This window comes from Pezoporus wallicus, unplaced genomic scaffold, assembly GCF_028554395.1.
Source record: "Pezoporus wallicus isolate ANWC-B61680 ecotype Strahan unplaced genomic scaffold, APGP_CSIRO_Pwel_v1 scaffold_6362, whole genome shotgun sequence".
NCBI classification, from domain to species: domain Eukaryota; kingdom Metazoa; phylum Chordata; class Aves; order Psittaciformes; family Psittacidae; genus Pezoporus; species Pezoporus wallicus.
The window spans coordinates 9,893,359-9,921,221 of NW_026637663.1; the positions used below are offsets into that span (position 1 = coordinate 9,893,359).

A 27,863-nucleotide genomic window follows, 5' to 3' on the forward strand; every position below is an offset into this window, starting at 1 on the left:
ACATTTTTCTGCAACTCTATCATATTTTATTATCACTTCTGTAAATACATTCTATGTTGTTTCTGTGATTAGTTAATTTTCATGCATGGACATTGCATGCCTTGTGTAATTTTTCACATGGTTCTCAAGAGCAGATAGATCAGGTGCTCTTAGGAGCATGCCTGCCATCAGCAGCTAATGCTGCAGTTCATACAGTGCTGGCAAACTGTACAGTAACAGTTGAAAAAGACCAGTTTTCTCAAGGTGTAATATGCCCATATGGAGACAGGCTGAGAAAGTTGGGGCTGTTCAGCCTGGAGAGGAGAAGGCTGCGTGAAGACCTATTAGCAGCCTCCCAGTAACTGAAGGAGTCTACAAGGATGACAGAGAGGGACTTTTCTTAGTGAACTGCAGTGATAAGACAACGAGCAATGAGTTCAAACTTAGGGAAGATTTAGCTTTGATATAAGGAAGAAATTACTGTGAGGGTGGTGAGGCACTAGCACAGGTTGCCCAAGAAAGTTGTGGATATCCCATCCCTGGAAGTATTCAAGCCCAAGTTGAATGGGGCTTTGAGCAACCTGGTCTAGTGGGAGGTGTCCCTGCCCATGGCAGGGGGTTTGGAACTGGATGAGCTTTAAGGTCCCTCCCAACCCAAACCATTCTATGATAATTCTTCTTTATGTATCAGTATTGCCATTGCCAGTTTTTGCCAGAACTGGTCTCCATTGAATATGCCTCTGTGCTTGGGTGCAGTAAAACTCTGTTTCAGTAAGTATTCTGGGGGCATATGTCACACCCAAAGTTCATCAGATTCTAGCCCATGTACTGTGCCTTATGTTGCCTTTTGAGGTGTTTGCTCTGTCTTTTGGTGTAAAAGCATGAAAGAATGATAGCTTTATTTTAAGCATTTTAAAGCATAGAATGTCCTTGGGAGGACATTCCAGCTCCTTGTCTCTGTACACGGACATGGAGATGAGCACAGACTGACAAGACAAATAGGAATGTTCCTCCAGAGTTCACTGCCTGCATGCTTCTGCATTAGTTGTATGTTATTTTCAGTCTTTCTCCTAGCAATATTATTTAAATGACCTTCAAGTTTGCTCTCAAATTTCAGTTTGCTCCTTGAGCCCTGTCAAATGCTTTCTGCAGCCTTTCATTCTGATCTGTTCTTGTCTTCTCAGAATGTTGTCAAAATCTAAAGATCTAAAATCATGGAATGGGTTGGGTTGGATGGGACCAGCCTGTCTGTGCTTGGGATCACCCCAACCCAGGTACAGGACCCTGCCTTGTTAAACTTCATGAGGTTTGTACCGACCCACCTCTCCATCCTGCCAAGGTCCCTCTGGATTGTATTCCTTACCTCTAGCACATCAGTTGCACCACACAGCTTGGTGTCATCAGCAGACTTGCTGAGGGCACACTCAATCCCACTGTCCATCTTACTGACAAAGATGCTGAACAATGCCAGTCCCAATACAGACACATGAGGGACGCATCACAGGTTTCCACTTGGACATCGAGCCATGGACTGCAACTCTTTGAGTGTGACCATCCAGCTAATTCCTTATCCAGCAAGTGTTCTGTCTGTCAAATCCAGGTCCCTCCAGTTTAAAGACAGGGATGTCATGTGTGTCAGTTCCAAGTGCTTTGCACAAGTCCAGGTATATTCCATCAGTCGCTCTTCCCTTACCCACAAACTGGACTGCCACAGCTTCTCAAATAGGATGGACGATGGCTTAGCCACTTTGTCTGCCAGGTCTCTCAGGAGCCTCAGGTGCATCTCCAGGTCCCATGGACTTGTGCACCTTCAGGTTCCTCAGATGGTCTTGAATCTGATCTTCTCCTACAGCAGGCAGTTCTTCATCTCCCGGTCACTGTTTTTGTCTTCTGTGACTTGGGTGGTCAGTCAGTGAAGACCAAGGCAAAAAGTTGTTGAGTACCTCAGCCTTCCCCTGTCCTAGGTAACCGGGTATCCTGTTCCCTTCCAGAGAAGGCCCGCAAGACAGATGCTTTGTCCTGTATTCTTTCAGGAAGCTGTGATACTTTCTTCTGGGGAAAAAAAAGTACCAGGAACAGCTTTTAAACCAGAGAAGTCTGTAACAGTGTTTGCTCCTATACAGCATACTGGAAGTGCACATTGAACTCTCCTTACCTAGGGTAATGTGCCAGAACCATCAAAAATTGTTTAAAAATACTGAGCTTCAGTCACAATGATAAGAATGTCCTGCTAGTTGGATGCAATTGTATTTATCAAGCCTTTCAAGTCCTAAGTACTTGCTTCAGTGACTTACTACTTCTGCTATCCCTGGTAAATTCAGTTAGTTATTAAACTGTTAAAAACATTTGTAGAATTAATGACAGGATATTCCTGGTAGCATGAATTACTGGACAGTGCAGCACTAAAAATCGACCTGTCCCATTAAAGGTATCTGAAAATTAATTTTATGTACCTTTTTTTTGGTCCTTTGTTGTATGCATTGTCTAAATCAAATGCAGAACTAAACACCCTTTAAACAAAATAATTCTGATATTGGCTCTTTGTTCCCAGATGTAACAGACTTTTCTTTGGAGCTGTGATTTTGTTTGTTGTTTTCTCAGTTCAAAATCAAATCAATCCCACAGTAGAAATTGGATCTTTCATATCCATTCCCAGTTTATCTGTTTTTTTTCTCTAAATTCTATCTCTTTTTTTTTTTTTTTCCCCCCAGAATCTGGGCTTATCTGGGTGTTCTTCACTTCTCATGAAAGATCACGCAGGTTCCCCACATAAGAAGCCTGCCCTGCCACCTGGTGCTGCCTCCAGCTAAACAGCATTAGTGCATTCGCTGTGTCCTCACTGCACATGCTTCAAAACACGTGAAAAATCAGTAGTTTTCTTGCACTGTTTTCCAGCTGATGGAGATATTCACCCTCCCAGGTCCTCCATGCTGATTTTATTTCCCAATTCCTAGCAACTGGCTTTGTGAAGTATCTTCTGACATTCTTTGCTCTGTGGTAACTCTGGTTTTCAGTTTCCTGTCTCACAGGTGCTTCTCATGGAGTGTTTTCATTCTCCTCTGAAGGAGCCAACCGCTTGACAACCTTTTGTGTGGAAAAAGCATGTCCCTTTGGCCATCTGGTCTCACCGTGAATCAATGCCACATGATTAAGGAATGTGTCCCATCTGACTTAATTAGGTCACCAAGACACAGCTGTGAAACACTGACAGGGCTTTTCCGTTACTGAACTTCCAGTGGTTTCCTTTCTTTTGGAAGAGAGCATTTCTGAAACATGCTTCTGCAGGTGCAGTGCTGCTGCTTGCACTGACTCCCGAAGCCGGCTGGCAGCTGAGCTTGCTGTGGGAATGAGTCGCTCCATCTCCGTTGTGGATCCCGCTCCTCCTGCAGCTCGGCTGGTGAGCAGTTGCTGCTGCCAAAGAGACAAATCTACCCTGTCCTTCTCCCTGCAGCTCCCTGTGCCCACAGCCCTCCAACTCACTTTAGGGCTGTAGGTGCTGCTGCAGGAAGCAATGTGAGAAATCTTCCGTGGCCTCTGAGCTCTTGCAGGTGCCCTTAACCTTCCCTGACCCTAAAGTTGTGGAGTGGGTCACTGAGGAGTGTAAGAATAATTCTTGCATTGTTTAGTTAAAGCCAATGCAAAATAGCTACGAGTGCAGTGTGTGTACACAAGAGGAAAATGTTTTAATAGGTTACAGAGCTGTGCAATAAGGAAAATGAATTCAGCAGCATGTGATTAACTGCGTAAGATGAAGACCATAAAACGAAACACAGCTTTGTGAGTTACAGCACTTAGTGTTGTAATAGAAAAGTCTTTTTAAAAAGCTAATTAAAAATTTATCTTTAACTATTTTTTTTGGAAGGGCTTGGAAATGTTTGAGTGCTCAGATTATGGAAGAAGTGCTGGAAGAAGAAATTTGTATTATTTTAAGGAAGAGATTTCTTTTGAGCACTCCTTGTGGACTCCTTTTTTGCAAATGTTAAAGCCCTATAGTCTGGTTTTCCTGAGCACCTTGTCATAGCTTTGCATAGGCTTACTTTGATATATCAAAATGCACCTTTCCACAATTATTAAATGGAAAATACTGTGTAACTCATATGGTTATGTGATATTGCACTTGCGATTTTTACTTAAACTCCGTTGAAAAGTTTCTAATATATTTTCAGAGCTGCTGCAAATAAAGTGGTTTAGGTTTATTTTTGGTAAAACTCATTCTTTCTCTTGCTGTCGCATGCAGTCTCCTCCTCCTTCACTTAAAATATGCATGTGTTCAGTGTATGATTTAAACACGTGTGACTTAAGTGTACAGCAAATTAATGACTTCTTGACAAAATGTCCTTACAGAAAAAAATGTATACAGAATCAAGACTCAGTTCATCTTTAGCCCAATATTCTCTGGGGACAGTTTTCTGCCCAGCATGCATAGGAAGAGTTGTAAGTAGTGGTAGCAAATGAATGGCATTAGCTGTGCTTGTGCAGGCTGCCCAGTGGGATGTGATGGGCCCAGCCGGTAGCTGGGGCTGCCTCAATGGCCCTAGCTCCACTTGGCTAGTGTTAAATGAGTGGCTGTTCTGTCTTGCCTCCCTTGCTGGTATGATACCAGTGTCTTGCATGGAGACAGTGACATTTCTAAATGGCAGAATTACCATCTCCACTACAACTGCTACTGATATCCTCTATGAATACAGCGAGATACACAGAGCAGGTAGGCGTCAGAGACATGCAGAGGAACAGTGACATATCCTCTCCCCTATTTGCAAAGAAATACACAGCCCGTGATAAGAACCCACTGCTGCAGTGAGATAGTGAGCTGCACCAGAGTTGAAGGCTTGATGGAGCACTTGCTGGGGATTTGCAGAGTGTCTGACTCTCCCTGTCCCAGTAAAAGACAAAACAGCATGCACAGCAGACTAAAGGAAAAGGTTAATCCAGAAACTTGCCAGTCTCTTTTCTGAGTCCAGCTCTGCTTTTAGTCTCCACAATATCCTGGGGCAGAGATTTTTAAGACTGGATCTCAATTTATGCAAACATGTATCCATTTCTAATAATAATGTCTGATACATCACTACATTTTCCATTATCTTTTGTTCTGATTATAACAAAGCAGTCCTAACTTGCTTTCCCCAGCCGTTTAGAAGTTTGGGGAGCTCCACACGCCACCTCCACCACTCGTCTTCCAAAATGAAGAGCTTTGCATCAGCTAAAGCAATGCTGCAGAGGCTAGAAGGAGTCAAATACAGCTGTGTAACAGCAAAAGCACAGCTCTTTTTGGTGTTTGTCAAGCTCTGTGGCCACAGAAACAGTCACTGAAAGATGAGCAAGCTGTCTCTGCCTTCCAGCACTAGGCTATGTGGGAATCTTTCTGTCTAATGGTATAACATGTTCCTTCTGTCACCCAAAGCTAATTGAAATGAGGTCAAGAAGCAAAATTAGAATCTTTGCTGCTCCAAGTAAAACTCTGACCCTGAAATGGGTGCTAAGAAACAGCAAATATTTCACTGGTTTCCATGGTGCAAGAGGAAGGCCAATCTAAGAAACCACCTCTGGATGTTTTCCTATTGTAAAAACCCCAAACAAATAAATTTGGGCACATTTTATTGTTTTCTAAACCATCTGGTAATTTTTCAACATGACAAAGCAGGAGAGCATTAAAGGATATTCCTCTATTTTAAGAAAAGTGATTTTAAGGACTCAGCCAGAGGTGAAAGGTATTACTAGACACGCTGCAGTCAAGCTTCAGAACGAGAGACTGACTCCTTCCTTCTCCTCAGCCCCTGGATAAAACAAACTTCTGGACTTAGGGATCTATGCAACACCGATCCTGCAGGAGCTGGTCTCAGGAAAAGGCAGGCAGTGGCCTTGCTGCCAGCACTGACCACTGTGCTGAGCCAGCGATGGATCAATGGATGGGGAAATTGAAAATGGGACTGACAGAAAACAGGGTTGTTGTTTCAGCTAGTGATTGGGGAAGGGGCAGAGCAGAGCTGCTCCCAGGGCTGCCCTGACTTGTCCCTGGCAGCTTGCAAAGAAGGGGGAAGAGATGTTCATGCTCGGATGTCCGGATGCTTGCCCCTGAGTGGGGAGCCCTGGACTCCAGCCCTGTGCTGATGGAGCTGTCTCACCTACTTTGTGCCAAAGGCAGTCCATGCCTCACCACTGCCACACAGCCCATCTAAGCTAGTAAAGGTGAGTATTCCAAGACTCAGCTTTCGTCACCAGCTGAAACTTGAAAGGTCTTGCTGAACATGGCAGGAACTAATACGAGCTTTAACTGTGGAGTAGGTCTATGGTCCCTGAAATAGGCTGGTGTTTACCTCCTGTGCTTCCAATCCAGCCAAACCATGGGAGAGCACACCTGCATAACACTGCACAATTCTTCAGCTGCCAGAAATGTAATGTTTGTTTGTTTTAGTATTGCTATTCAGTGTAAGTATGAATGCATTCAAATAGCTTTCTCTGCAGCACAAATTTCTTTTTCAGTCAGTGGGAAGTAATCCAGCAACAGCAGGGCCCAGATGAGGGGAAGGTGCTGCGAAGTAGTAATCAGTTAGTCTAATTGAAACAAGGTTGGGCTTAATGGCTTTTGGATTTGTGGGTGGTGGGTAGGGTTGGCACAGCTGATGATCATGTTGTTCAGGGTGTGCTGTGTTCAGTTTGCGAGTTAAGGCATACGTGCCAGTCTTGCTGGGCTGCGACTTGGGGTTCTTGTATCTCATGAGGCCTAGGGACTGTGGACCTCAAGAAGTCCCTGGGTTTTCTGTGCTTTACAGAAGCTGGTGGAATTTTCTGAGTTGCAGGAGTTTCAGCCTTCCGTGTATCCCAGGGGAAAGTGTGAGGGCAGCTGAGCAGCTCCCTCAGTGTTCTGCTGAGGGCTTTCTGTGGCTTGTTTTTTCCTGCTGTTTGCTTTAGGCTCTCAAAGCCTAAATTCAATCCTCTGAGTATAAAAGTTCTTAAGGGGGTCTGTGTGTGTGGACGCCCACAGTCATGGGTTTATTCATGCACACAAAGCTGTGTGTCAGTATGTGTAAATGTATACCATGTCCATGGCTTTTTTAATCACTCAGAGTTCTGAAGGGGTTCTGTTACAACGCTGTAAGAGATGAAAAATGCTGCACTTGCTTGTGGAGCATCAAGAAATATCCTGTTTTCCTGAGCTGGACATCTCATCAAAGGATAAGGTAATTTATTCATTTATTCTGCCTTTCTAAGTATGAATTATTTCTTCTGATATGAAATTACAGAACTGTTTTGCCTCTTTAAAACTGCTATAAACTCAGATGTTAAGAAGGTACAATTTCTAGAGAGAAAGGTAGGACAGGGGATGGAAGACTGAAAGAAGCATTAGCAATTGCTGGTTCACTTGTGGTGCACAGGGAGATAGTGTGCTCCAGCTGAAGTGACAGCGCTTGTATCCTCTTGTACGGGGCTGAGGCTGGTGCCTGCATCCACACGTGCTCCATGTTGAACTGTGCTGGCTTCAGCTGATGCCTGCAGAGAACCAACGGCAGAGTCTGTGTGTGAGCACAATGGTAAAACACACATCAAAGCTCTGGTTTCTGCTCATCTCACCTTCCCTCGTTCAGGGCCTTGTGCTAGGGGCAGATGTACAAGTCCTGGCAAAAATACATTGTTGTAGACTAAGCCTTTAAATCATGTGAGCTTCTGCGAGGTGGGATTGGCAACCATCCAGCCGTTTTGGGGTCATGTGAATGTGTTTGTACTTTGTGTAGGAGAATGAATCTCAGTGGGATTGCTTAGGTGTTGTTGCAATGCAAATATTGAATTGTAATTCTGCTAACAAGCACAGATTTAGAGCTCAACAGTGCTCCGATCTTCAGCATGTACATCACACAGCAGTTATAGCACTACCAAGCTTTCTGTGGAGAGAGGAGGAGGAAATGAATATTCAGCAATTGTTTTAGTTAAACTGATTCTACTGTGGACTCTGTTCTTTCTCTCTAGCTTATTCTTTGAAATACAAATGTTTAAAAAGTGGAGAAATCAAGAGATGTCAGTCTACCTTCATGGTACGAGGGACTTAAAAACCCCTACATTTTTAAACATCTGTTTTGTTTTAGATTTTTTTCCTGTGGAAACACTGACAATATTTGTGGGGGAAGGGTGTACAAAAGCCATCCTAAACTAGATTTGTGCTCACTGTCTCTTCTGTTCCTGTGTTCATATGGTTCACCTGGCCTTGCTTTTTAGTATACTGCAGTGAATAACCTTGCTCCATCAGAGGAGATGCTCAACTGTTAGCAGTTTCTCTGTTTCAAAAATGACTTATGGTCACTTCTAGGAAGGCATGCATGATGGTTTTAGTTCTTTTTCTGATGAATATAAACCTTTATTGTACCTAAAAGGGAAAGAAGTGGATGTCTGAAAAGGGTCATTAGCTGACATCTTTTGTTTGACTTGGATGTCATAATCCCAGGGTGCTAAGAAGAAATAGACTTGGAAAAAGCTTGGTCATTTGTCTCCTTTCTGATTAGTTTATTGTTATCAGTGAGGTTTGTGCATGACATCTGTTCTTATCTATAAACTCACACTAAAGAAGGTGAAGTTTATTTTCTTGTCATCCCAGAGATGCCAGGAGATGTCCATTAATCAATATTACAACTGATTAATCAACTTGCAGTTATGTATTATACAAAAGTACTCTAGTTTGTCACAATCTGTCTTCCTGAAAGACAAAAAAGTGTCCAGGAGTTATCTTTTGTGATGTATGGAAAAATAAGTTCCAAAATGGTGGTTAAAAGGGTCCATTTTGTCATTGTTTGTACTAGCATTGCCTCGAGTATTGTGATAGAGAATAAAGATGCATTAGTCATTAGTAATGTCTTGAGACCCTCTCTCTTGAGAAGAGATTCTCTGTTTGGGGGAAGAATGGCCATACTGAATGTGCGTGTGTGTAGGTTGTGTTTGTGTCCTGGGTTCAGCAGTAGCAGTAATTTTTCTCCTTCCTAGTAGCTAGTGCAGTGCTGTGTTTTCTGACTTTTGGCCTGGGAACAGTGCTGATAACACCGACGTTTTTATTTGCTGTTCAGTAGTGTTTCCTCTGACCAAGGACTTTCTGAGCTTCTTGCTCTGCCAGGGAGGAGGGGAAGTCGAGAGGAAGCAGAGACAGGACACCTGACCCAAACTAGCCAAAGAGGTATTCCATTCCACAGCACGCCATGCCCAGTACGTAAACTGGGGGCAGTCCCCCGAAGGGCTAGATCACTGCTCGGGTCGGGCTGGGTATCGGTTGGCAGGTGGTGAGCAGTTGTATTCTCTTCCCTTGTTATTTCCCTTATCATTATTATTATTGGTGGTAGCAGTAGTGATTTGTGTTATACCTTAGTTACTGGACTGTTCTTATCTCAACCCGTGGGAGTTACATTCTTTCGATTCTCCTCCCCGTCCCTCCGGGAGCAGGGGCAAGGAAGGGGGTAGTGAGCGAGCGGCTATGTTGCTGACTGGGCTTAAACCACGACAGTTTGTAAGATTTGCTGCTGGTTATAGGCACTGGGGAGTAGGTTACCTTTCTGACTGAGGCCAGCCTGATGTAAAGCAAAATGTTCCTTAAAAACAAGTGTTTCACAGTAGCTTCTGAGTATGATAATGTTGGTACTGGTAAACAAATACATAGGTTGTTCCATAGTCTGCTGTCAGTGAAAAGGGGAGAGCAGGAGTGTGAGAACAGGTGTGTGTTTTCAGGCATTGTGTCTGGCATTACTGCCATGTCCTCTGAAGTGCTGTAGATCCAAGGGAATGTCATGAAGCTTATTTTTCCCCAGTTGCTAACACCATTCTTCAAACAAGACAGCCAAACTTCATTGCAGGATACGAAGCCAGTGGGCTTTAAGTCTTTTCCCCAGAAATGTATTAGTGAGAGGGAAGAAAGTAAGTTAGGGAATAAACCCTAAAAGACATGGCTGTAGTGTCCATCCATCTGCTGGGTGTGCAGGCACACAGCTGGGACAAAGTACTGAGGTGGTTTAGCTGAAAGCCTTAGCTGCAGCCATTCATCCACTGAGCCACTAAAAGGACATTTCTGCTTCTGCATTTAGCAGAGCCTGTATCTGTGTCTTGCTCCCCAGAAGCAGGAGACTGACGGCTTTGCTCCTGCCTGTCCTGTGGTGGCTTCCCTCCCACCACTTCCACTGGACAGAAAGGTTTTTCTGAAACCTCACAAAAACATTATGGGGTTTCCTTTCCTCTGTGTGTGTTGTATTTCTGGCTTGTCCTCTTTCCCCTCCTTAATAGCAAGGTCTGTTTAGATGTAAGCATGGCCTAGGTATCACACCACAGAAATCAAGCCAAGAGCCATCTCCAGTACTTGTTGGTAAAAGCCAGCGCAACTGGTGAGCTGACAACGATAGCAGAATCCTTGTCCTGTTGTTAAAACTGTGATTAAGGATTTTGGTCCAAGTCTCTTTGGGCAATTAAGCAGAAGTTTGCTTCATTCAGTCTGTCATCCAGGACCTCTGGGCACCACACAGGCAGCCGATTTATGCTATGTGCCAATTAGCAAGCTGAAGTTTATCCTGTTAGATATGCAGCCCACCACCAGAGGAACACTACGCTTCTCCAAATCTATTTGCCAGTTATGCAGAAGGAAACCAGGGTACTGAGTTCATCTGCCTCTGGGTTCATCAGCCATCCATAACTTGTCTTAAGTTGTTTAAGAGATTGTTGTATGTTTTATTGTCCACACTGCCTTTAGTGACCTGAACTTCTTAAAGGAAAATAATGATAGAAACTGCTGTTGGGAAATAGGCATGAAGACCACTATCTCTGCATAAAAGCAAAGATGTGTGGGACTAAAGTTTAAGCTAGGAGTACATGGCTGCAGTCACTTTTCCATAGATTATAGGTTCTTGCAGCTACAGCTGCTGCTGTCCTGCCTGTGGCTGCTGGGATGACTGCATGTGCTAAATCTGAGGTTTGCAGCAGGGAGGACCACCTCTTGGCCTTCAGAGCCAGCTACTGCAAGCATCAGTTTTGTACCTAGGCATAGGGAAATTTGAGAGGTGGCTGATCTTTTAATTAACCTACCCATCTAGGTGACTGGAGGTTTGAGGCAAGGTGTTAGTTTTGCATGTTGTTTTGCTACACTAGGTGTAGGCCATATGATGCCTTGCCCTACACCCAGTATCTATCAGTGTCTGGGGCAGGTGGGGGCCCTCCTTGAATGAAAAAAGGCTATCATTCTTTGCACAGCAACAACCCTCAAACAAAGAGATTTTCACTGAAAAGTAATTTCTGCCTTGACACACACAGAGCGGGTGGAAGCGTTTTTCCCTAGGGAACCGAGAGTGTTACATTTTGAGCACAACAGGGCTGCATTCTGACAAGATTTAAATGCTGTTCCATACTGTAGCACTGTGACTATACTAAAGTAGCTGCTACAGAGCTGTACTTAGTGCCCGATTATGTAAGGTGTAACTTAATGTTTCAAGCCATTATGAAGTTCCCACAGTGCTTCTAACCTCTCAAAAATTCGTAATTGCTCCAAAAATCTTCAAGAGCTAATGCTCTGGGGTTTGTGGTGTGGTGGTTTCTTTTTGGTTGTTGGTTTTTGTTGTTTGGTTTGTGGTTTTTATTGCTGGTTTCAGGGTTGGTTTTTTTCAGCCAGCTGTAGAATGACTGCAACTAATGGAGTTAGTCTTAATGGAAGTTAGCCTCCTGTGAATTTCTATTCCTATTACAGAAGAGAGAGAACCCAAAGTTTCTCTTTAGTACTTTGCAATGCCATTAGTTTCAGGACTCAAGAAAAGCACCTGCAGCTGGTGACTTCCCATGTAAATGTGTTAAATTCCTCTGGATGTTTGGACAGTGCTCTGACTTCTAAAATTCTGTATCAAAACCAAAACTATAGAGGTGTTCAAGTAGTCTTTAATAACATTGGAACAAAATTGTTCCCTCTTTTTGTGGAAGTTTCCAAGATATTTCCTTTTTAGTCTGCTTTTTGGAATGAAACCATGCTTTGAAGTCCAAGGGTTTTCTCAGGGAGAGATAAGCTCCTTTTTCAATTGGTTCCTCTTGGAGCTTTGTAATCAAATCCCTCTTGTCACAGATGCAAAATTGGTAGAGATAAATTCATCATTTCATGGCCTTCTGATTCCTAAGGGAAATCTCTGTCCCCTTCAGCTGCTTTCAAAAACTGACTAATATTAAAGCTTTTTGTCAGTAGTGTCTTAGACATTAGGTCTCTAGCTTGCTGACCATTTTCCTGTGCAGTGGCCAGAGCAGCCGCACTGGGGGAGGTGAAGCCATACAATGTACTGAGCTGCTTTTAGGCTGCAGCTCTGGACTCTGCTCTCTGTTTGCTCTCTGGAAAGCTTTTTGAAGGTTTGTAAAGGCCAGGTTGTGAGCTGTAAGCACAAACATACTTGGAGAACAAACAGAGGGTCTGGAAAGCAATGTTCTTGAAAACTGATTCATTGTATTTCTAATGCCCATCACATCCCAAGTAGTAGTGTTCCGTCATGACTTTCACTTCTTAACACCTATTAAAGAGAGTCCCTGGGTTAATCCTTCAGAGCTAATGAGCAGAATGATGGTAGTCATAGAAACTGCTGCTTAAATATTGGTGTTTTGCATGAACTGCAGAGTGTGTCTAATTACACAAGTGATGGAAATCTGTTTCAGCACTATATGAAGCACGGCCATTTTATTAACTCTGAGTAAGTCTGTAGCTCAAAAATGGTGAAAATACATCTGCTCCTTAGCTGGGCTTGTTGGTAGTGAAATTAAGGGGAATTTCTTAACACAGTGCTTGCCATCTATTGGTAAAGGGTCTCTTGAATAAGATTTATTCAAGGACAAAAAATTGAGGTGGCCATAAGAATAGGTGCCTTATGTATACCCATTGTATCATAAACAGGGTCTGTTAAACAGGTCCTGAATTCAATACATGGTGTTTAAAATTGCTTTTTCCAGCGAGGGGTCACATCTGTTGCTCTGAGAGCTGTAGGTCTGTTGGTCATGTGTCCCTGTACCTTCAGGCTGGGAGAAGGAGCTTATTTTCATCACATCTGCTATATTATGCAAATATTAGAGGATGCTACTGAGGGTAAACAAACATGGTGATTGAGCAAGTTTAATGAGCCCTTTGCCTACAGGGACTTAAGACTTGGGGCTCTTGCAAAGTTTGTCTATTTCAAACTCTCCTGCATAGCCCAGTACAGCTAACAGCCTACTAAGTGAAGTTTTATATCAGTGTTCCCACCAACAAACTGGAAAGAGCCCAGTGTGGCTGAAGTGGCCCAGGGGCCTATAGTGTGGGATGTACAGAGACAGGCTGAGGGAAAGGGGCTAGTTCAACCTGGATAAGATGGCGTATTGAAGAGGAGATGAAGGGGGCAAAACAAAAGGACAAGAAGCAGTTTTGCTTCTGCTCTCAGGGGGCAGAACAAAAGGACAAGAAACAATTGTCACAAAGTGCCTAAGGGAGAATTATGGTTGGAGGTAACCACTTGTATTGGGATGAACTTCTGAAGCACTGGAAGAAGTCCTCAGAGGGCTCTCAGTCCCTGGGAACCTTCAAAACTTAACTAAACCAAGCCCTGCACTACCTGATTTCAAAGCTTTGCTTTGAATATGAGATGACTACAGATCTCCAAGGAACTAGTATCTATTTTTCTGTAAAAATAGGGCGGGGAACAAGGAAGTTACTTCAGGTCACACAACAAACTTGTGTCCAAGTCAGGAAAAGAGAACATGCATCCCCTAATTTCAAACCATTATTGTTCTGAGTAGCCTGTATTGATTTTCTGGCACAACAATATTTCCCTGATGAGCCTTACTTCAGAGTATTCATGATCTAATTTAACAAACAGCTTTTTGTTCTCCATTGTAAAAATAAATAAAAGGATGGGAAAGAATATTTAAGCTTTGCTGCTTCAAGAATATCTTGAAGAAATGATGTTTTTTACGCCCTGTACTTTTCCCTATGGCTTTTGTTGCGGAACTGCATCTGTGTTGAGTAGGGGCCTCCTTTATACTTGAAGAGGGTCTTCTTTTTCTCCCAAGACATTGTCCTTCAGAAATAGTAATGGCTAAGGTGCATCTGCATTCCTGGAAATTATATTTCAAAACAGGAATAGTAAGTATACTCGGGATAATGTTTTTTGGCATGATCCGTATTTCGGTTAGCTCTAATGATGGCATGGAAGTTTTCATTAGCAGACAGGAAGTCTTTCCTCTTTATGTAGTTTATGAGGTGGTTGGTGTTATCTCAACTGTTGTTGCTGAATTTTAGAGTTAATGGGATCTTCTAGCTCTCAATGCAAATTGCACCAAACTGTTGAGCATTTGTGTGGGTTGATTTTTTGCTGTATTAAAATATTTCACGAAATCCAGCTCCATGAATCTGGGTTAGTAATTATGAATATTATTAAAATTTATGAAGACATCTGGTAATAAAGCTGCAACATCTCAAAGTCTTGGACTGGGGGGGGTGGGAGAACCCAACAAAACACCACCTGTATTGATTTTATTAATAATTTTTATTATCAGCTTCCTGCAGGTGTTTTTCATAAACCGTATTTGCTGAATTCCTCCCTTCACCTCTAATACAAAATGTGTTTACCACTGCCCAAGCCCTTTTAGCTGGCATAATGATTCTTACCCAGCCATCTGTGCTGATCAGCCTCAGGAAATTTAACACAGTTTTCTTTCTCCACCTTGGCAGAGCACTGCAGCGTACCCTAGACTAAAGTGAAAACAAATGTCCCCAATGAGGGAAAAAAATCAGAACAATGTTGCTGTCTTATCTGCAAAGTCTACCTGGAGCATAATGCCAGAATCGCATCCATTGAAAGATAAAATGTATTAGTGGTCCAGCTCCACTGATGAAGGACAAGCAAGGAATTCAGGTACAGAATTTAATTCCTTGAATCCTCATCTTCTCTTAAATGTTTTTATAAAGATAAGGATGTAGAAAGGAACAAAACAGCCAAAATATTTCAAGCCCTAACTCTAGTAACTTGTGTATTTATTGATGTACAACTGACAAGAGAGGTAAATTTTGAACTGCACTTTAGTAGTTGTAGGAAATAACCTGAAACTTAGTAATGTATACCTTGCCTCTTTAAGATAAGATTTCCTAATGCTGGAAGGAAGAGCATGTTTTTTCCCCAGCCTTATTATTATATGCCTTTCATCATCCCATATGTGACAACCTACCAATGGAATAATCCCCAATTACAATACACAGGATATCAGACAGGAGGAATCTATTTTAATAGTTTTTCTCCCTTCAGAAGATTAATTATGCATAACATCTGGAACATAGTATTTAGTATCTGCCCTTAGTATCGACCTGCCTTATGATGCACCAGTAGTCCTGCAACTTCCTAGACAGTCACAGAGTGCCCAGTGACATTTAGCAGCCTGTACTGGGGATTAATCTAAACAATAGGCACATTTTAGAAGAAATTAGGAAACCCAAATTATGAGCCTTGAGCTAACTTCTGCTGAGGATCGTCTCCCTGTCTAGCTAGGGAATACTTACGATTATTGCAATATGCTTGTAAAAAAAAAGGGTAGTTGTAAGTAGCACTGCCTGTATTATTTTAAAAAGGAGAGAAAAAAACCTTCTTTTCTCCCAGCTCAACAATGAGGACAGACCTTTTCTGCAACAAATCAGAAGTGCACAAAGAGATCTTGGTGTCCCTTTTGTATCTTAGCTTAATTGCAAGATTTACCCAGGACTATAGGTCTTTGTTGTACTTACAGAGTCTGCTTTTAGAAAACTCATTAAGAACAACCTGGTAAAGGTTAGGCCGCTGACATTTCAGGAGGCAGCAAATAACACAAGTTGATAATGTCAAGAAGCTGGTGCAAACAGTCTTTTGATGACTACAGGTGGGTCCCAGATAAATGCTGCAATAACTAGCAACTTCAATATAAAATATATGTTTGGGGTAGCAGTATTATTTCCTGTTTGCTTGAGAGACTTGCCAGAATGTCATACAGGGATGGTGGTATTTTACATATGACATTTTTCTCCCTAGCTCTTTTCATGGGTTGGAAATATCTTCTTTGAGGACAGCCTGTCTTCCCTTTCTTCCTTTGTCTGTGAGCAGGAGCTGCTTGCAGAATACAGTCAAGGTCTTTAGGCTCCTAACCTCCACTCACTGTGAAAAGAAGGTGCAATGCTATCCGAAATACACCATCTCTTTAAACGCTTGTCCTACAGTGCATAGCAGAGCAGCCAGAGTGTATGGTTAAGCATGGTCAACACCACTACAAAAGGTGGCTTGATAGGAGAGCCCTGATAAGGATCCAGTGCTTTGAAAGTCTGACAGCAATCATTTTCCTAAGCTACACTGTTGGATTCTGTGTTCACTATGTAGCTTTGGTCTTGAAAAGTGGTACCTGAAAACTTGCAGCCTTTGATGTAACTGAACCCAAATATTTGGGGATAATTCTGTTGGTGAGTAGCAAATTCCTGTCTGCTTACTCACTGCATCCAAACGCATTTCCTAGAAGCTGCTGGAGATGAGGTAGGACAGGAGGCTTAGTCAAACACTGTAAGTGATGAATGAAAGGTATACACTCAAAAGGTGATCTTGCCATAGTGGGTCAGTATACCCCCTCAGGGCCCAGTATGAGTACGTTCTGCGTGCCTGTAGCATATGCTGCATCTTCACGGGGCATCCATCATGGGCTGACTTTGGTTACACATTCCAGAGATCTGCATACGCTGAGTTCTGATGGCAAATGTCCTGTTAGTTTCCATTGGAAAAGGCCCTGTTACTTTCATATCCCAGGGATACTGATTTTTCTCAAAGTTGCAATTGATACTGTCCTTTCTGACTAATGCTTTGCTTTTGCCTTGTAGTAAAAAGTTGCTATCAAGTTTTGAAGGTTATGACTCAGTAATTGGCGCCACTGGTTTTTGCAATTGACTTCAAGTGCAGTAGATGATAGAGATCACTTTTCATTATGTATGTTGGTATTTGCAATTGCAATTGCAAAGCTTGACAGTTGCTGTGTTCAAATCACTTTGGCCAAATGCACTTCCATGACAGAGACAAGTTGCTGTGCTTGCATTTGTAGACCAGCTTGTCATTAGCTCACTGTCTTGAAGTGCTTGTCTGCATATGTGACATCCAGAAATGTGGAAACTGCATCTTTCTGTCTTAAAGAAACAACATACAAATTTCTTTTTAATTTACTTACAAGCAATGTTCTCTCTGAAAGGTACATACCTATGTAGCTACCATGTAAATGCTGTTATGTGATTCTCAGTGAGTTGTGTGAAACCCTAACAAGATAGCTTCACAGCAAGCTGGCAAGCTAAGCAGGAAGGTCCAGATCAGGAGTTCTTTGTCCTAGTGGACCCATAAGTCATTAAACAATATGCCAAAAGGGCTTTTTTCCAGACTTGTCCATTTTCCATTGTTGGTATGTGGGCAGCCCCTTCCTTCTAGGCATAAGATGGCATAAATTCACATTCTGCAATCAGTGCTTCATTTAAATCTTGACAGCACTGGCTCTTTGAGAGTTGTTAATGTTGCTATGACAAAACCACAACACTTGAACCAATATTGGCTCATCTGTGTTTTGTGGGATACCTCTTTTTTTAACCGGCATGTGCAAACATCTGTTTAAGAGTATATAAAAGAAAACGGTTAAAGCAAACATGAAGTTGCTTTCTTGGTAGGTGTTGTACACTCTGCAGGCTGTGCCTCAAGCTTTGCTGGCTTGCACAGTTTGTCACCTGGAGCAGGCCTCCCCTCTTGGCCAGCCTTTGGTGTTAGACTCTGGTCTAGTGAGCTCCTAACAACATGTTTTCCCCATTTTTGCCCACTGGTGGATATCTTGTGATTTACTTTATGTTTCGGGGGGTGGTGCTCAGCCCAGGTACTCTGCCCATCTGGGCCAAGAAACTGAAGAACTGAGTTTCTCTACTTTCATGGAGTCTACTGTTCCGTGGCCTTCCCTTAACTGAGGGGTTAGGTTAGGCACTTTAAGTTTTTAATTGCAGAACTGCATTGTTGAATAACCATTTAAATCGTGGATACTGGCCTAATTTAGCCTTCCTGGTGATTTTGAAAACTCCTTTTGTCTTGGCATTACGTGGTTTTAGGTGCATAGGCAATGTGTATCAAGGTATTTAGCATATTCATGTTAGTTTCTATTTGCTGAAGTTCAAGAACTTTTTCCCAGTGAGAGTCTGCCATGGAAGAATTATGCTACTGCTTTTGAATGTTCCTGCTCATATAATCAGATACTCTGTTGGTCTTGAAAAGAACCTTTTATTGCTTATTATGGGCATTGAAGACAAGCTGTGGTGGTGACTCATTTAGCACAAGAGCTGAAACATGGAATAGTAATGAGTTAAATAGATTGTCAAAAAAATCATCTAATTTCTGTGACAGGGCAAAGGCTTTTTTTTTTTTTTGTTTCCTTGCTTGGTTTTGCTGTCCTGAGTGCCTAGGGTACTCAAAAATCATGTCTTTGTACCATTGTTATCTCCTCTGGGGTTGAAGACGGGTTGTTGGCTAGCCCTCTAAATATGATGCTCTGCAATTCTTCAGCAAAGCCCACTCCGATCGCTTCTCTTGAAGGTCAGTTTGTTTGTTTGGCCTCTCTGGATTCAAGGCACTCTGAGGCCCTTGGTGCTGTGCCGCTTTTTTGCAGGACACTTGCAGTGCTCTGATGGCTGAAATCATGTGGTAGCCAGAGACATGAGAATTTTGACCCTGACAGTTGGTGAGAAAGGTGGTAACTATATATGATCTGGCCCTGTATATGTATATCATGGACTATGATATGTTTAAAGCTGTTCAGTTTGTTTTCACTAAACAGTACTGACCCTGTGGGGAGAAACCTATCCTGTTACTCTTGCTATCTGTATTTTTCTTTCAAAGTTACCTGACTGGGTTGCATCCCAGAACAAGCTTTAATACCCCTCTGGAAGCACAGCTCTGTGCTCAGAAAGATAAGAATATCTGTAGAATATCTATCGTATTGACAGTCCTTGTTTCCTGCACAGCCAACGCCTAAGCATACAAGAGCTTCCATCACCCTTTGCTGGACACAGCTGGCTGCACTCTGCTGCCCTGAGTTTGGCAGGGCACACAGCTAAATATCTAGGAGTTAAACTTCTTTATAAACCATGTGTCCATGTTGTTATACTTTCTTGCCTTGTCTTAGACTATGGGCCTGGTGCTGTACAGATCTCAGCTGGCCTGAAGCCTGTGTCCATCTTGGGAAGCCCCCGACATAGCAATGAGATTGCTCTTCAGCAGTTAGAAAAGAGAGTGAGGGAAGGTGCATGTGTCCCATCAGGCAGGAGTATCAGGGACAGCAGCACCTAGAGCTGGAGCGGTATGAGGCAGCTCATGCACAACACTGTCTCCTGTTACCAGCATGGGAGAGGATGGGTGACGTGGTCCAGTGCTGACTCCTCTGTAGTGAAATGCTTGAGTTGTACTACACTAGCAGAAGTGACAATCATTCAATGTATGCTTGGTTATGGCACCTCAGGACATACTGCTGGGTAATAGCTGAGCTTGTGCTCTGGCATGCTCCCTCCCACATCCTTCTGAGACTTTCTCCATCTCCTGGTGTTGACAGAGACAGCTGGCCTCCCTTCTTCCCAGGAGAAGGTAACCTCATGCACAGGTTCCCTGCTAATGTGACTATCTCCTGCTGCACAGGTCTTCCTTTTCTAGTCATGGTAGTTAATGTCTGAGCTTTCCATTTAGAGTCTCCTCCAGTCCTTGTTATTATAAGTCTCTGATCTGCAGTTTGATGCCTTTATTCCCATGGGATGTGGGGGAGGTGATGCTTGTTCCTTTTCTTTTTTTTTCTTTTTTGTTGTTGTAAGAACCAGATCTGATTCCTTGGCTTATGACTCAGTTAAGGGGGGCAGGAACCTAGATGTACTTGTTGCTACCTTTATATCCAGGTAACAAATACACTTTTTATACTACATAATGACTCTCCTTTATGTTTACTGTAACCAGTTTGCATTTATGCTTGATTAAAAAGTTCACCAGTTCTGGAACTATTTGTACTTCCAAGTCCTTAACCATCCTGCAGGACACCTTCAAGGTCCTTTACAATGCCCCTGTTCAAAGAGAACTGTTGCTTGGTGGCAATTTTGTTCTGAAATGATGCTGGCATCCCCAGTGGCCTGGGAACTGCTGGCTGCCCAAAGGACACAAGTGGTGTGGGAGCTGGCTGCCCTGGGACGTGTGGTGGCTCACGGACAGGGAAAAAGCTACACTGCTTTGCATGAGGAGGTTTGGCAGGATGAACACAAGGGCCAGAGACCATTTTAGTTCTACTGGATCAGTAGTTTCCAAAAGAAAACTATCCCCTTCTATCAGCTTGAGTAGTACTGTAGCTCTGTCAAGTAACATTTTGAGTGAGGATGAGGGAATCCTAGCTGTGCTCAAACATTTCTTAAAATTTGATGGTAGGACTTTTTTTCTTCAATGTGAGGAAATGAAAAAATAGCTCTCTTACAGTTTCTCTTTATATAAAATTCGTGACCTCCCCCTTGCTCATACATGGTGTTTGACGTTTTGGAGTCTTCTGTGACAAAATAACTGCAAAAGATTAAGTAAATAAATAAAGTTCTAAAGTAAATGTAGGAGCCAAAATATTAAATGATCCAATTCTGGATCTGGCATGAACAACTTGGGACAATTGACATCCATCTTTTCAGAGCAGCTCTTGCTGGTTTCCTCCACTTCAATCCACCATTACCTGCCTTGTAGGAGAGGCACATGACACAAACATGAAGTGATTTGGTTCAGTCAATCACATTGTCTAGTTCAGCATCAAGCTGAAAAAACAACCTATTAATTCTACAAACCTGGGATTTCATAACCTGCCAAATTCACACTATGCAATGTAAGCCACCGTTCTCCATTGTAATCACTTAGGAGAGTCCTGGGGGAAGGTATAACCTCAACTGAGCACTGTTGTTTGTGCTCAGAGAAGTGCACAGTGTGACTCAGAAGTCACATCTGCCTCCAAAGTCAAGGATGCTGAAATGCTCCTGGTAATGGATCAGTGTGTCAGTAGCTGATGCAGGGCTGCATCAGGAGCTCTTCAGAGAACAGCATCACAAGGTACTTGTTAAGCAGTGATTTCTGGCTGCTGACAGATGCCTGTGTATTCTAACCTTCAGCTCTCAAAAAAACTGTGTCTCTTGTCTTTAATCATCTGGGGCATATTTGGGATAGCAGTGAAATGGGATTGAATAGTAGTGCTCATTTCTCTATAGCATAGCTGACAGCGCAAAATTGAACTCTGTCCATGCAGGTTGCATGGACAATCCACTGTTATTTACTCTTAATGTGAGGTGCCTGTGGAGCTCAGTGAGGGGCAAAGCTGGCTCTCTTTCCTATCTTGACCTCCTCACTCTGTCCGTCAAGAAAAATGCGATCCTTGTAGAGGTATGAATTGAGAGCCTACTACCCATCTGTAATTCCCTCACTATCTGTTACCAGCATATGTGTCAAGGAGTCCCTAAATCCTGATGACCTACTCTGTTCTCTTTTGGCTCAGCATCCTCCTAGTAGCTCTCTTTCTGCTTCCAATCTAACTTTCTTTCTCCGGGAACTCCATAACTGCATCTTCTTAGAACCTTTTCTGAACCTTGTCCAACTCACTTTGGGCTCCATAGTATCCTGAACATTTTATTGGTTCAATACCAGAAAAGACTTAGGTTTGACAGTTCCCTATTTTATTCCCAAGCACATGAGAAATCTCAACTCCGGGTTCTTCTCTGCCTGTCTTTCTTTTTGCAGATGTTATATCACTGGTGTGTCACTGTGGGAGATGACATGCGCTGCACACTAAAGTCTGATTCTCTGATGATAGAAAAGCACTCTGATCATGTAAAGTTCTTGAGTGTCAAGAGGCGTGTGCTTTCTGCAAAAAAAACCAAACTAGCTCCAGCTGAAGCAAAACTTCAACTAAACTGCTTCAATCAGTTATTGAGCATTTGTTTAGGCCCATTTGGATCACTTGGGGTCTATTTGGTTGAGTGACATCCTCCCAGAAGTTTTTCTTTCCAATTTCAGCATTTACATTTTAGGTGCACATCAGACTTTGTATAGTTGTGATCCTACTGGTTCTTCAAGTACTAAGACAAAAGTCTTTTGACTGGAAGCATTTAAAGGGGCTGATGGCCTTGAAGGAAAGGGATAGATGTAAAGAGTGTAGCAGGCTGAAAAGGGACAGAAGGCAGAGATTTGGAGGCAGGTACTGCCATTTGGGAACAGGATGTTTGAGCTATAAAAAATAGAGAGAGTTGAAGCCAATATTGTTCTCAACTCTTGAGTAATCAGTGGGCCTAGATGAAACTTTGTGCAGGGCCAAACTGTGATGTGAATGTTCTCTTGGAGATGCAGAAAGTCTTCTCTTGGACAGCATTTTTGGATGGGATGTAAAACATGCAAAGAATGGGAATGGCTGGCCTACATGGCCCTCTCCTGACTTTTCCTAACTTCTTGCCTTAAAGCGTTGCAGAGATTTCATCCTGGGAAAAAATAGTGTCGTGCAGCTCTGCCTTTTCTGAGCAAGAGCAAAGCACTGCTCTGGGTGCTTCTTTAAGGGTAAGAAGCTGAGATAGCAGCAGCTGATTTGCTCCTTTATTCATTCCTGATGGCTTGGCAATTACTGGCTCTGATGCCTCTTGGATATATATGCTATCACTCTTAAATAGTTAGGACTTACCCACTGATATTCACCATTGGATTGTTTTGGCTACCAAAGAACTGAACCGTGGTTGTTTCATTGCCCTCTTGAAAGAGCAGAACTGTAAAATTCCATGGGTTGCTTTGCAGCCTTCTGTTCTCAGCAGGGGTTGATGGAGCACAGCATCTCTGTTCTCCTGGGGCAGACAACCCTTTTCACGTCTTATCCAGCTGATTGGTGTCTGCCAAGTGGTGAGAGGAACGCTGGGTCTGTGCAGTTTAATTTTAATGGCATGTTTTGAGGAGAAAAACTGTTCAAACAGTCCTCCAGGGCTGAATAACGCCCAATTGGTTAAGGCTTCTGGCATATGTCTTATGTCTGAGTGAATAAATCATTGTGAAATATCAGCCCTGATATTAATCTTGAATTAAAGGTTTCTTCTGTTCAATGGAGAAAACTCATGTATTTTCAGAGAGGAGGGAGAGAAGTCATGTTTAGAGGGTATCCAGTTGCTGAGAGAGAGTGGAGGAAGTGAACACAGGTTTGGAGTGGGACTGCAAGCATTGTACAAGGTACAGTGCTGTAGGAAACGAAGGACTGTTCTGTGTTACATGCACCATAACTTCTTCATTGGGTTAAGTAGCTTTGACTATTTAACACGGATCCATAAATACCTCAATTAATAGAGGAATTGAGAGAACATGAATGTAGTTAATGTGAAGAAGCTAAAATAACTAGCAATTAAGACTGGGTACACAGTGTCTTGAATTTCAGTGAAACAGAAATTTGCTACGCAGACACACAGTAACTCACCATCTTTCCTGGTGAGCTGCTGTATGTCTCTGTAGTGGTTGTCAGTCGGGGTTGCTAAGGAACATTGGTTATCTACATTTCTACCTTTGACATTTGCTTTTATCCTCACACTTCATATGGAGCATTTTCCCTCTGTATTGATGTTGACCTTTTTTGCCTCTCATTAGCAAAAGCAACAACTGTGCTACATTTACCAACTGTAAGTCTGTTGCTTCAGTGCTTGGGAACTAAAATACAGAAAACATTTAGTCCTGCTGACACTTAATTACATGGCTATTATGCACAGTAATATAGTGGAGAAAAGTGGTTTCAGAGGGAAAGGACCTCTGTTTTTCTTGCTAGCAGTTGTAGTGTGGGCACTTTGAAGTAAAAGTATTCCAAGGGCAGATAAAATAATGTAATCAAGTTACTGAAATCACAGAAATCAGTTTCCAGAAGAGATGTCAAGGGATCTGCTGCCTGTTTTGAGATGCCATTAGTTTTACCTCTAAAATTTGACAGATGTCCATCACTTTTACAGCAATAGTGGTGGGTTTTAAGAAGAAATTCAACTAACTGACTGCCTTTCCCAGGTGGACACAGAGTATGATTTATTGATTGCTTTCTCTCTTGATAAAAATCCCTTTTTATGTTTGGAGATGACTGGTTTTTTACCCTCTTGCTTTTCCTCTGGACATAAACCAGATCCAGCTCTTTAATCCTTTCCTAACGAATGATATTTCTGAACCTTTGATAATTTCTGTTGCTCCACTCCACACTCTTCAATTTCTACCCACTTTTCATTCAGGGCAATTTCTACAAGACTGGGCACATTATTGTCTGTACTCATCCAGTGCTGAGTAGAGGTTTAACCACCTCCCTCATCTTGTAAATGATTTTTTTCCTCTCATGTACCTAAAAAGAATCTACCTTCATGATTTTTGAATCATCATCATTATTTTTGTGGATGCATTTTTAACTGGTATTTATGTGCCTGGGATAGCCCCTGTGCCCATTCATTGCAACACTGCAGCCCAAAGGAGCCCTCCGCTTCCATGTGAGTACAGTTCATCCTCTTTCCTTCCCACTCCAGTGTGGTATTCTGCACTTCTCAAAATTAGTTCTAGTTTGTTGACTTGAGATTGATTTTGATAAGTAGGAGAAACACTGAGTTTTAATCCTACCCTTAAACAGGGTAAAGCTTTGGTCTGCCCTCTTTAGAAGCTTATTCGTTAGTCCATCACTCAAGTCAGAGGCATATAGTAGTTTTAATAGATTGCATTTGGCTTTTCTCCTGTCACGGTTAAGGTGACTAATGCATAATTTTACAGGACCTTCTTTTTTTTTTATTACATTAATTTATTACAACTTGATGGGAAGAGCAAGCATCATAACCACTGCTGTGGGACCTTTCCTGTCCTCTGTAGTTCAAGACTGTTCACAGTGTGTTAGCTGTCTTTATAGTAACTCCTGGGTGAATGCTATCCACCACCTCAGATAATCGGAGGAGGGAAAACAGGCCAGATGGAGGAAGAAGATGTTAAATAATTCATGGATATTTGGCCACTATTCTTTGTTCTTGTGAAGACTGAAGCAAAGAGAATATAAATTCAGCCATTTCTGGACATAATTCCTCTTTTTTTCAACCTTGAAATGTTATTGAATTTATTTCAGCTCTCTTTTGTTATGTAATACTGCCAGCTCCTCTTGTGACTTGTAATGATTTGTCTCCATATACCTGTGCCTGTGTGAATGTTTTAGAGCTGTCATTAATATGTCTTGTATTTTATATTTTCTGCTTAATTCTATTTAACTTAAAATCCCGTTTAAAGAATTCCTTGTTAGATGGAGTGTGTGGTTTTACTTTCCTCTTTATTGGTTGCTGTTGTATCAGCTTTCTGAGGGTCAATAAAGAGCAGAACAACCAACTTGGCTCCTCACTTTCTGTGAAGTTTGCCAATTGGCATTTACTTCCACTTAAGCAGCTTTTCCAATGCAGTTTACCACAGATCTATCCTATTAGGCACAGTTGAACCCAGAGCAGTTGCCTTTCAGGGAACTTGCTGTCACTTGCATCAGATAGCTTCTAATTTTTGGAAAGGACTTGGCAGACTTCAAACTGTCAACCTGTGCTCTCTGCTTCCTCCTTCCACTCACCAGCCATGGCAATAGCCCTTTACAGAAAACCTCAACACAGGAATAGATGCCGAAATTTCCCTTGCCTCCGCAGACACTATTCTTCTCTGAATTAGTATAAACAAAACAAAGTGTCAAAACCTGGAAGAATATTCTTGACTAAAGCTGGCTGAAGAAAAGAACTTGTTCTGATACAGCCCCAAGACAAAAAAATTACTAATTCATGAAAGGTGCTTCTTCCTTGAACAGTTGCAGACAACTGCCCTTTAGAATGGACATATAGAGTAGCACAAGAAAATGCCAGGCTTATTCAGCAGTAAGGTCTTCTGTCTCTCATTAGTCACCCAGGAATGCTTTAAAGCCCTCAAAAGAGACTTCAGATTACCTGTTCTTCATGAGGTTGGAGCTGGACAAAGTCCTGGATGTTCTGCAGCAGAGCTGAACCAGTTCTGATCTGAGGACTTTCTTGATCCTAACTCTACCTTAAGAAGCCTGGTGGCTTTGGCATAGCTTTTTTGGTCCTGAATTGCTCACAAATGTAATGTTCCCATGCCAGGATCCAGGCACTTTAGATCTCTGCTGGTAAGTCAGTCTCAGCTCTGAAGGATGGGAACCTGCAGGATGCATAGACTTTGAGGGGCAATGAAGCACCAACTGTATGAACAGAGGTCAAAGTTAGTATTTAGAGCTGCTGCTTTGCCACGAAAAATAGATCAAGCCACTTGAGCTGTCAAAATGTATTTTGGAAATATATAATCAGTGCTAACCTGCCTCCTCCTGGAATTGGTTCTGCTCACTGTAGAGTACTTTTCAGGAACTGTGTTTCTGTGGTTTGCAATGTTTGATGCTGTTTAAAGGACTCCTGGGAAACCTCTTTTCTCAGAGACAGTAAGGAGAACCTGAAAGAGTATATCAAAGTGGGACTGTAGCATCTGTTTCAAGGAATATGGTTGGAACACAGCTCATGTATAGCATTTTATTCCCTTAAAACTGTTATGTCTGTCTTGCTTAGCAGAAATCATAATTCATAGTATGTCTTCAAGTTCAAACCATGCTTTCCAAGATGAATGGGGGAGAGATGGATTTATGGCTTGAAATCCAAATCCCATTGATATTCATGGGAAATTTCATTGACTTCAAAAGGGGCAGGGTTTGGTATGCAGCTGAAAGTAAAACATTTGCTAGTAATGTGCTCTGAATATTCCTGTGTCCATCTGAGATGCACCGAGGCAGTCAGATGCCCACTGAGAATTTATGAGGCACCCTTCAGGGTGGAGGGAAAGAGCTACAGTTCTGCTGCGCACTTCATCTGATGCTTGGCGCACAGCACAGGATTTTCTGTATCACTGGGCTTTGGAGAGAGAAGTAGACTCTTCTTGGCATAATTCCTTGTCCTAGATTGGTCTAAGGGGGACTTGGTTCTATCACTTCAGTGTCAGTCTTCACACCCTCTTCTCTCAGCTGTTTAGTTACTGTCACAGAGGTGGTCAGGATTGCAGTTGCTGTGCACCTCTGCTACCTCTGGCACTTGGGTTGTAGGTGTACTTGCCCTTTACTAACTGCGTGTTTACAGCTGTCTGCTTGATCCCCACCTCAGGCAGACCCTGAATGTAACTGGCTACCAGCCTTAGGTTAGCTGGATTTTTTAAAAAGGGCATTTGTAAGATATCTTTCACTGAAGCTGTTTTCCTGGTAGGTTAGAACATGTCCTTCAATGACATAAGAACTCTTTTCTGCATAAGACAAGTGGTTCTTACAGGTTGTAACCATATGGCATGTTTTATCCCTACCCCACCAAGTCTCCTTGTACTTTACACTTAAAGCAAGTTTACTGTAAATAAACAAACAACTTTCTGAGGCTTTCTTGCCTCAGAAAGTGGAAGTTTCTGGGAAGCTGAATAAACCAATGAGAAACTGAAATCGCAGCAGGATGGAAACAGATTTAGTTTAAACACCAGGAGCTGCTGTATCTGATGGAAGCTGAATGCTAAGTGAATCATCGTGACTCAGTAAATAGGATAATGGTCTCCCCCTCTGGGATTTCTATTCCTGCCTGAGGAAACAGAAGTCTTACTAAGCCTGCAGATGAGTGAAGCCCAGCCTGCTCAAGCCTGCCCTGCAGGAGAGCTGTACCTAAACCTGCACCTGCTGCCATGTGCAGTAAGTCTAATCTGATCTAATACCACCACGGTTTGATCTGGATGTGTCAAACATACTGCACGTCTGTCCTCCATACAGCGTTCTTTGTCTTATATGTAGGAGTCTGAAGTCCCTGCTCTTGTACTAGCAGGAACACC

General features: G+C 42.5%; 1 protein-coding gene across 2 annotated transcripts in view; it reads left to right on the forward strand.

The window, feature by feature from the left end:
* The first annotated feature begins 6,467 nt into the window (after positions 1 to 6,467).
* Positions 6,468 to 27,863, forward strand: part of LOC130598009 (uncharacterized) — a 60,584-nt gene continuing 39,188 nt past the window's right edge. For both annotated transcript variants that reach the window (XR_008971909.1, XR_008971908.1), the window contains exons 1-2: positions 6,468 to 6,545; positions 7,046 to 7,157. The gene's annotated coding sequence lies outside the window, so the exon portion shown is untranslated. The remainder of the gene's footprint in view (positions 6,546 to 7,045; positions 7,158 to 27,863) is intronic.